This window comes from Dendropsophus ebraccatus, chromosome 1 (assembly GCF_027789765.1).
Source record: "Dendropsophus ebraccatus isolate aDenEbr1 chromosome 1, aDenEbr1.pat, whole genome shotgun sequence".
NCBI classification, from domain to species: Eukaryota; Metazoa; Chordata; class Amphibia; order Anura; family Hylidae; genus Dendropsophus; species Dendropsophus ebraccatus.
In genome coordinates this window covers 144020331-144030796 of record NC_091454.1, presented here as the reverse complement: position 1 = coordinate 144030796, position 10466 = coordinate 144020331, and the positions used below count along the sequence as shown (strand labels likewise).

General features: G+C 44.2%; 1 protein-coding gene across 2 annotated transcripts in view; it reads left to right on the top strand.

Annotated features, from left to right (window-relative positions):
* Positions 1–5806: 5806 nt before the first annotated feature.
* The window catches only part of INSYN1 (inhibitory synaptic factor 1), a 41136-nt gene continuing 36476 nt past the window's right edge, over positions 5807–10466 (top strand). The window contains exon 1 of one of the 2 annotated variants that reach the window (XM_069956366.1): positions 5807–5882. The gene's annotated coding sequence lies outside the window, so the exon portion shown is untranslated. The remainder of the gene's footprint in view (positions 5883–10466) is intronic. The other variant, XM_069956363.1, reaches the window with a different exon arrangement.

The window sequence follows — 10466 nt, the reverse complement described above, 5'->3', positions numbered from 1 at the left end:
TATATTGCTTCTTTATTTGAAGAAGAAAAAAAAAAAAAAGAGAGAGACCTTAAAAATCTGATTAGGAATCTATAATGTATAATGTGAGTATCATTGTGCACAGTATCTGGGAATTAGGATTGCGTGCACACTAGTGTTGAGTGAACTTGCCCAAGTTTGGGTTCGGCAACATTTGTCGAACTTGACTGCTCTGCATTTAACTCCCGGCATCTGGACAAGTTGGATGAAACCCCTGGGCTGCCAGGAAACATAGATACAGCCTACATGTCCATGTTCACATAGCGTTTACCGGCCGTTCCGTGACTGCAGTACCAGCCGGATGATCTTCACTGCTGCTGAATTCGGATGTGGGCGCATCAGTGTATGGAGCTGCATGCTCCATTGTGTGCACTGACAGCTTTTTGACGCCGCTAGCGATCCCGGACGCAGTGTATACTATGAGGGACATTTATAAAGTCCGGCGTTTTTTTACACCGGGCTTACAAATGTCCCCGCAGCTCAGGGGATTTATGAAGAGGTGCATTGCTTCTACATAAATCCCAACCGCACTGAGCCTGGCGAAAATTTTGAAACCTACACCAGCTCAGAGCTAGCGCAGGTTTCAGTATCATTTTTCCATAGAAAAAATGATAAATCCGGCGCACGCAGAGGCCGCACCCCCTCTGCAAGCTGCCGCACCCCCTGGCGAAGGTGGCACAGATGGGGCAGATGCGAAAAAAATATTCACAAGAACACCATTTGCGAATATTCTTACGCCGATCTGCGCCTACAACAGGCATTTGCGCCTTTTCATACATGTCCCCCTATGTGTATACACTCCAGCTGGGATTTCCTTAGCCTGCAGCACAATGTAGGTTTGGTAGTAATCAAAGCCGTTGTTGAAAATCAGCAACAACGGCCATGATTACTACTGAACTTACGTTGTGTGTACATAGCCTATGGCTGTATCCATGTTTTCCAGGACTCCCTATGGCTGCAACTAACTTCTCCATATATCGATCTCCCTCCAGAACCTAAAGCTATCCATACAATCAGCATAGCAATCTGTTGGTTCTAAATGTGGTCTCCAAAGCGTTTTGTGTTACACTTCAGGAGTTGGTTTATACATTGTTGCCAATTTTATGGCATCATAATACTGTATCTATCAAGGTGAGGTGGTACTGTAGTTCAGCAAAAAGGTTTTTTTTACTCTGTAATAAGATGTTGTATCCACTGGTAATGGGACAGATGACATTGTCAGCCAGTTTTTCTAAATCCTGAAGAAAAATGTACACGTTCCAATCCTCTGTCACAATAGTTTTCAAAATGGGGTCTCGATGGATTTACATCTTGGGACTGGGTTTGCAAAAACTTCTAATTCCTTTGAATTTGTGCCATCTCTAACTGGAACTCTCTCTGTTTGTGCAGCCTGGCATTCTGGCACTCATTCTGCAACTTCTCTTTCTGTATGTGCAGCCTCTTGTCTTACCTGCCATGCTGCCTAGTGTCCTACAGCCTGATGGTAGTAAAGAATGAGCCAGAGGCATGTATTTTAGTCACACGCAGTGCCTGTTGCTTGGCTGCCATTAGTTTTTTCCAGTTTCCTGTCCATGTACTGTGTTGTGCTCCTCTAAATCATACTCCATTAGGGTACAAACCCACTTGACGTATTTGCTGCGTGAATCAGTCTTAAAAATAAGCAGGCAAAACGCAGGTTGGCTTTATACGATTGTTCTGCGTTAAAATACGCAATTGCATATTTTTGAAGCATGAAGCTTGTTGTTAGCAAAGCATCAGTTGTTAACAACCTGTGCGAAAAACGCATGTAGCTTCACGCTTCAAAAATACGCAATTGCGTATTTTAACAACTTATGCTTTGCTAACAACAAGCTTCACGCTTCAAAAATACGCAATTGCGTATTTTAACACAGAACAATCGTATAAAGCCAACCTGCGTTTTACCTGCTTATTTTTAAGACTGATTCACGCAGCAAATACTTCAAGTGGGTTTGTACCCTTAAAGCACCTATCAGATGTTTCTTGCTTTTCTCTGCTGGGTCAGTACCTCACAGAGGTTACTAGAAATATGTTTCTAAATTTGCACTTCCTTGTAGGTACTGCCAATTTGTTTAGTACAAAAATAATGACATAAAGTGTTATTGTCATTTGCAGTAACTTTAAAGGATGTCAAAAGGTTGTCAAAGGTTACTGATCACACTGGGTCTCATTCCTGAAACCCACTGCATTCCCAAGGTACAGTCCAGGAGAGTGAACAGTATCATGTATGTTTCCCCAGCTGTCTATCAAAAAATAAATCACTCTTAATATTGCAAGGAATTAAAGAGGCACTTCGGCATGGGAGATTTTTAAACATATTCCCAGGCATGGGTTGTTTCAAAACAATAAATCACACTTACCTTGCTGGCTCGAGCGCTGCCACCACTATACTGCAGCTCTATTCTGTTGCTTCTGGGTATTGGCTATGTGGTGTTGCAGGCTTGCCCAGCCTATTACCTGGCAGAACACAGCTGCAGCTGTGGTGGGAGGCAGGTGTTGTTTACCTGTGTCAGCTCAGCCGGTGGTGTTAATGTCGTGATGCCAGTGCTTGTCCAGCACATAGGTGTGATGTTGATACCTGCTTGTTTGTATGGCTGGCTGTGTTCCCCGATTGGTCGGTAACCTGCTGGGTTGTGGTGGGTCCCTTAGGCTCTTGTCACGGTAGTCCTGAGCGGCAACTGACCCACCCGTACTATTGATAGCGCTACCCACAGAAAGGGGAAAATAACCCAAGATGTGCAGTCTGTGTATGAGTCCCAGTAATGTAAAAAAATAAAACAGCTTTACTAACAAGTTCTTCAATATAATAATAGATAAATGTTCACATAGACTTTAGTGCATGATTTTGTTGTTCTTAAGGAGGTGCTTGAGAGTAGAGGAGAGGCAGTTGTAGGGCTGCTTGAAGACTAAAGTAGAGCAGTTTGTCAGAGGAGCCCCAACCTAATGTAGCTGTGTACTCTGCTGGAACCTGAAGATATACTTTATAGTGAAATGTTAACTTGTAGTTGTCTTTCGACTTTGGTCTGACCAAATTTTGCCCTACAGTGTTGAGCTACCGGTCCAGTTAGGGTATTACAAGCCCCAGTCATGGTTATCTGGGTGTAGCTAAGTGTCTGGGGGTGTCCCACTTACCTGCTCTGCACGATAGGATACGTAGACCTTCTTAAAGGTAACTTTGTCCTATTGAGGCTAGTTCCTCTTGTTTCAGGATACTGCCCTGCTCTGTGTGTTCTCAGTGTGGGTTAGGGTGTTCCTCGGTGACCTCTTCCTTTAAAGTGCTTAGCACTGCATAGTAGATATAGTAGAGGTAGATAAAGAACTGTTGGTCTCTAGCTGCATCTGCACACTTGCGTGACTAGACTAGGCTGCACTGAACTGAACTTGTTGTCCCCGACAGGGTACCTGGCATCAGCCAGGTTCTGGCTTAACTACTGCAAGAACAGTAGGTTTTTGCGTCTTTCCTCCCTAAGAATCTGGATAAGACTGAACTGCACCTCCTCCACCATGTAACTCCTCCTACAAGGGCCTCTGTATGCCTACCTGTGAGTAGTGGAGATGAGTATGTGCAGAAGAAAGAAGAAAAGAGATAGGCTGCAAAGCAAAGAGCACCTATTGGTCAGTAATAAACAAATGGTATACTTAAAACCATAACCCATTACTGACTTCACCTGTGCAATACATAGACATAGAAAATACTGACATCTAGTAGTGAATCTTTAGAATACCTCGTCACCACTTTTTGTCTGAAAGAAAGAGCTTTTTGAGAGGTGCACAGGAGAGAGAAAAACACCTGTGGTGGGACACCACACAGCCACTGATTGGCTGATTGTGTGATGGATCGCAAATTTGTGTACATTAGGACTAACAGAAGAGGAACAAGTAAGGAGATATACTTGAGATAAAGCCTATGTTGTTTGTTGCAGATTACTTGAGGAGGAAGATATTGGGTGTAATGTGTAAATAAGCTTGAAAACCCTGTATATATGGTGCAGTTTTCCTAATTTTAAAATTAGGTAATAATAGTGGTGTTCCAAATGTTATTATGATGAAGAAAAACATTAGGAATGAATGGTGACTATCTCCCTGTATCTATCTGTACAATAGTTCAGTAGTTCACCCTCCACCAAAGTGTTAAATGACAATATGATTAATTAGTGCATCACAATGCACAGTTTTATCACATTATACATCTAGAATGATTCATTTCTCCCAGCAAGGTTACAGAACACAACCATCCTGAATATGCAGATACACCAGACTTAAGCTGGACAAGGACATTTTTCACAGGACAAATGCCAACATACAACTTCATTTTGTGTGTGCATTTAGATAACTGTTGTATCCAATGAGTGTACACCAATGACTGGAGCATAATGTTTGCTAGTAAAACATACAAAGAAATTCTTTTCATTGTAGAAAAATAAATAAATAGATTTTCACGGACCTGTAAATACTGAACCCGTTACAACCCATTATTTTCTATAGTGCTACTCATACATCCAGTAAATTTGCGGATCAGCAATCAGTGATGAAAATACGGACCGTGTTGTAATACAGTCCGTGATTACGGAACGAACACCCCTATTAAAGTCTATGGAGAGTGCAAAATTTGCAGAGAGTACATTTCAATCTGCAAAACCGTCCGCAAAACCATCCGGATCACGGATTTGTTTTTTATGACATCACCAAACTCCTCCTGCCAGAAATATCCTGCCTGATAGAAATGGCTGTAAAATGGCCCCAGATGGCTATGTAACCTTTATGGGGGGTTGGGACAGCTAATGACATCATTTTTGCCATCCCCTTTTTTCTCCTTCACTACAACTTTTTTTGCGGATCTGCAAAAAAATGGATAAAAATACGGAACACAATATGAATGTAAAACAGATGATTTTTTGCAGATTGGAGATGAAAAATAGAGGATCCAGATTTTCATCCTTGAAAAGATACTGATGTGTGAATGTAGCCTAACTGTAACAGACTTTATGTAAACAACAAAGCACCATGAGCAGGCAGGCGGGAGGAGAGTGGGGCACCCCCAATCAGACATTTATGGCATAACCTATAGACATGCATGCATGAGATTTAAATACCTCCTTTAAGAAAAGAATTAGTAAGTGTTTTATATATATATATATATATATATATATATATATATATATATACCGTATTTTTCGGACTATAAGGCGCACCGGACTATAAGGCGCACCTCCAATTTTAGCCTGCTAAGCCATCTAGGTTCATATATAAGGCGCACCGGACTATAAGGCGCACCGGACTATAAGGCGCACCGCATTATAGTGTATAAGTTTGGCGGAGGAAGCACGGAGGAAGCTGGAAGCCTATCTCCCCTTTGCCCGGTCAAAGCAACATGGCGCCGGAGTCCCTGCGGCTCCCCCTCCATCCTGCTCATATGCCGGCGGCGGAGCGGTGTGGCAGACTGCTCCGTCACACACAGCATCAGCGGGGACACACAGGGAGCCCATAGCTCTTCCCTCATCTGACAGAGGTAACAATCGGAACAGCCTGCCTGCAAATACCGGCTCCCCCGGACCCTTGCCGGGCTTAGCCGCAGAGCCGCAGCATCAGTTCCCCTCTGCCTCCACTCGGACTCCCCCTCCCCTTCGGAATTCAGACAGCTCCTCAGCACAGCAGCGCTCAGGCCCTCTTCTGCATCCATTTCTGCCTGCCTCCGCTCCTGTTAAGTCCTTGCCTGTAGAGGATCCCTTTGACAATCTGTGCATCCCTGACACTCAGCTTACTACTGCTGGAGAGAGCGGGACACCTTGAGAGTGGGAGAGCGGGACAGCAGGAAAGGCCTGCGGAGCCATGGGCCGGGAGTCCAGGTGAGGGAGCGCTGCGCTGTTCTGTGTGGTGGGGAGATGTGAGGTCGGCAGCCAATCTGCGCCATGGAGGCCGGAGCTATCCCGGTCCATATATAAGGCGCACTGGACTATAAGGCGCACTTACAATTTCTTAGAAAATCATAGTATTTTAAGTGTGCCTTAGGGTATATTCACACGGGCGGGCTCGCAGCGAGATTCTCGCTGCGAGCCCGGCAGGTCCTGTCAGTTCCCATAAACTACATACTTGCTGCGGTCTAAACGACCGCAGCGAGTATGTAATTATACCGCGCTTAACCCCTTCTACTCCCGCCGGCTCCCCCGCTGTAAGCAGCATACATTACCTGTCCTTGCTGCACGGGTCCGGCGTCCTGCTCTCCCGCCCGGCCAATCAGTGGCTGCGGCTGGGCAACACACTAATTGGCCGTACGGGAGAGCAGGACGCCGGACCCGTGCAGCAAGGACAGGTAATGTATGCTGCTTACAGCCGGCGGGAGTAGAAGGGGTTAAGCGCGGTATAATTACATACTCGCTGCGGTCGTTTAGACCGCAGCAAGTATGTAGTTTATGGGAACTGACAGGACCTGCCGGGCTCGCAGCGAGAATCTCACTGCGAGCCCGCCCCTGTGAATATACCCTTATAGTCCGAAAAATACGGTATTACCCAGCTCTATATGTATTATAACAGAATACCTAGGTCCAACAGAGCAAGGCAATCTCTAAGGGTAAGGGCCTTGTTACACCGAACGATTATTGTTCGAAAAATCGTTAGATCATTCGGATTTAAACGATAATTATATAGTGTACAGTCATGGCCAAAAGTTTTGAGAATGATACAATTATTTATTTTTACAAAGTCTTCTGCATTAGTTTTTAAAATTTCAATTTGCATATACTCCAGTGATCAGCTTAACAGCAATTACTTGCAAAGTCAATACTTGCCTAGAAACTGAACTTTATCCCCCAAAACACATTTCAACATCATTGCAGCCCTGCCTTAAAAGGACCAGCTAACATCGTTTCAGTGATTGCTCCATTAACATAGGTGTGGGTGTTGATGAGGACAGGGCTGGAGATCAATCTGTCATGATTAAGTAAGAATGACACCATTGGACACTTTAAAAGGAGGCTGGTTCTTGGCATCATTGTTTCTCTTCTGTTAACCATGGTTATCTCTAAAGAAACACATGTAGTCATCATTGCACTGCACAAAAATGGCCTAACAGGGAAGAGTATGGCAGCTAGAAAGATTGCACCTCAGTCAACAATATATCGCATCATCAAGAACTTCAAGGAGAGAGGTTCCATTGTTGCCATAAAGGCTCCAGGGCGCCTAAGAAAGACCAGCAAGCGCCAGGACCACCTCTTAAAAGTGTTTCAGCTGCGGGATCGGGCTACCAGCAGTGCAGAGCTTGCTCAGGAATGGCAGCAGGCAGGTGTGAGTGCATCTGCACGCACTGTGAGGCAGAGACTCTTGGAGCAAGGCCTGGTCTCAAGGAGGGCAGCAAAGAAGCCACTTCTCTCCAGAAAAAAACATCAGGGACAGACTGATATTTTGCAAAAGGTACAGGGAGTGGACTGCTGAGGACTGGGGTAAAGTCATTTTCTCTGATGAATCCCCTTTCCGATTGTTTGGGACGTCTAGAAAACAGCTTATTCGGAGAAGACGAGGTGAGCCCTACCACCAGTCTTGTCTCATGCCAACTAAAAGCATCCTGAAACCATTCATGTGTGGGGTTGCTTCTCAGCCAAGGGAATTGTCTCTCTCGCAGTCTTGCCTAAAAACACAGCCATGAAGAAAGAATGGTACCAGAATGTCCTCCTAGAGCAACTTCTCTCAACCGTCCAAGAGCAGTTTGGCGATCAACAATGCCCTTTCTAAAGCAAAGGTGATAACTAAATGGCTCAGGGAACAAAACATAGAGATTTTGGGTCCATGGCCTGGAAACTCCCCAGATCTTAATCCCATTGAGAACTTGTGGTCAATCATCAAGAGAGGGGTGGACAACCAAAAACCAAAATGCACAAAATGCAAGCATTGATTGTGCAAGAATGGACTGCTATCAGTCAGAATTTAATCCAGAAGTTAATTGAGAGCATGCCAGGGAGAACTGCAGAGGTCCTGAAGAAGAAGGGCCAACACTGCAAATATTGACTTGCTGCATTAACTCATTCTGTCAATATAAGCTTTTGTTACTCATAATATGATTGCAATTATATTTCTGTATGTGATAAAAACATCTGACAAACACACATAAAAACCAGAGGGCAGCAGATCATGTGAAAATATAATATTTGTGTCATTCTCAAAACTTTTGGCCATGACTGTAATAGCAGACGATTAAACGACCAAGAAGAAATCGTTAGTCGTTTGATAGCGTTTGGACCTATTTTTATAGTTGATCGTTCACATGGAATAAGACGTCGTTCGGTTGTTTGCAGTAGCAGCGAAAGCAATAGCAATGACAAGACGACTGCAAGAACGATCATAAGTAACAATCATCGTTCCGTGTAATTGGGCGAGTGATTTCAGGTCGTTGGCAATAACAGTCGTTTGAGATTGTTTATTGTTAATCGTTGAAAAATCGCTTCATGTAATGGTACCCTAAGTCAGCAGCTCTCCATTTAGCACATAGAGGGGTCTCTCAAGCAGGACCCCCTCCCCTTTCTGATGTCCATATGCCCTAATAAAATAAATCCAAAGGGCTGCCATGATGAGACAAGCCTTGTATTGATGCATAACTTTTCCAAGATAATTGCTAACAGGGATACATTCTCACCCACCATACAATAGCAGCACCAACTATACATATAGATGTTATAAAAAAAACACTTCTCCTTGTGCCTGCAAATCCAGCAGCAATAATGAACATGCCACTTTTTATCATAGTTTTTATCACTTCAGCAATAATGACGGCAGACGGCTGCATAATTTAATATTATAAGACACATATATAACTTGGTAACCTGCTTTCTATTGTACTCTAGTATGAAAGATATCTATAACTTGTTTGTCAGGGGGAACAAAAACAATAGCGCTCCAGTGAAATTACATTGTATTTTATATTTTATTTCTTAGCACTTCCGGGAGAGTCTCAGGATGTTTTTTTTTTTTCAGAATAGGAGGCTAGCAATTTGTCTTTCTAAATAAAATATGTATATGCTTATAAACTATAAGCTTTTGTGTGCAGGGCCTTCAGTTCTATTGTTTTAATTATATAATGTTTTGTTACTCTGTAAAGCCTCAATTTGTTTGAACAGTTATGAGCCTATTCCACGGCTCGACCACTGTGCAGCAAGGGCTGCACGGCCATTGATAGTGATTTCTGTGCAGCCCTTACTTAGTGTAAAATAACAAAGTTTATACATACCTGACCATGCTCCCCGTTGCTTCTGCCAGCTCCCGGTACCTTCCTGTGTTCTGCCCAGCCCCGCAGCCGCTGCAAGTACTGCAGAGCCGGCCTCTGAAGTGATGGGCCACTGGCTCTATATTTCCATCGGCGTCTGGGGACAGCGGGCAGAAGCACTGGGGAGCGTGGTCAGCTATATATGAACTTTTTTTTACACAATTGTATATTTGAATATTGAATATTTTTTTACACAATTGTCAGCCGTTGGCCATGCATCGATGTTACACATAGTGATGCACACACGGGGGCAATGATTTTAGATCAGGACCTAAAGACATCAGCTGATGATCGTTGTGTTTATTACATGGAGCGATGATCTTCCAAATTGGCCTGATTCAGCAGATTATCGCTACATGTAATAGGGCTCTTAAGTTACACTGTGCCGGATGAGGGGGGCTGTAGAAGGTGTGTAAAAAAAACTTTGAGGCCGAGATACATAATTATATGATACATGACCGCCGATTCAGCACCACTTAACCCCTTTACGTCAGCAATACATATATATATACGTTCCTGCTGCAGATGCGCCTTGCAGCAGGAATGTGTATATATGTTCCTTACTGTTAGGGGCTTAAGATGTGTGTAGGACCGCTGCAGTGTGAGCGGACCCACACGCATCAGTGTGTGCAGAGCCGAAGATAATGACATCCCGCAGCTGCCTGTCATTAACCCCTTTAACACCACAATCTATAGCGATCGTGGCATTTAAGGAAGTCAGTGACTGGTTAAGCACCTGTTACGGACTGATCAGGACCCCATGGACGCCATGTTGCAGGGGTCCCTATCACTTGTACTGATGGGCAGGAGTAAAACACCTACCTCTGTCCTGTCGTACCGGCGTTCTGTAGATAGAGTTTGCTCTCAGGCAGACTATGTACCAGTCGCCGATAGTACTGATCTGTGCTATGCTCTGGCTTAGCATAGATCAGTATATGCATGTGCACGCTTTGCGGGGTTGGCGGTTCCTGACCGACACGGTGTGGAGTTAGCGTAGGGACCCGTGTGAACCAGGGGACCTGCACGTGGTACACGGGGCAATATGGTTTGATCAAATTATATACCAACATCCTGGCGTTGGTTTTTTAAAATAGGCCTAGCGGAATTAGTATTAGCCATTAGTGGGATGTGTAGCCGCTCCTCTCTCTCCATGTCATATTTTATAGTGGTCCCTTTTCTG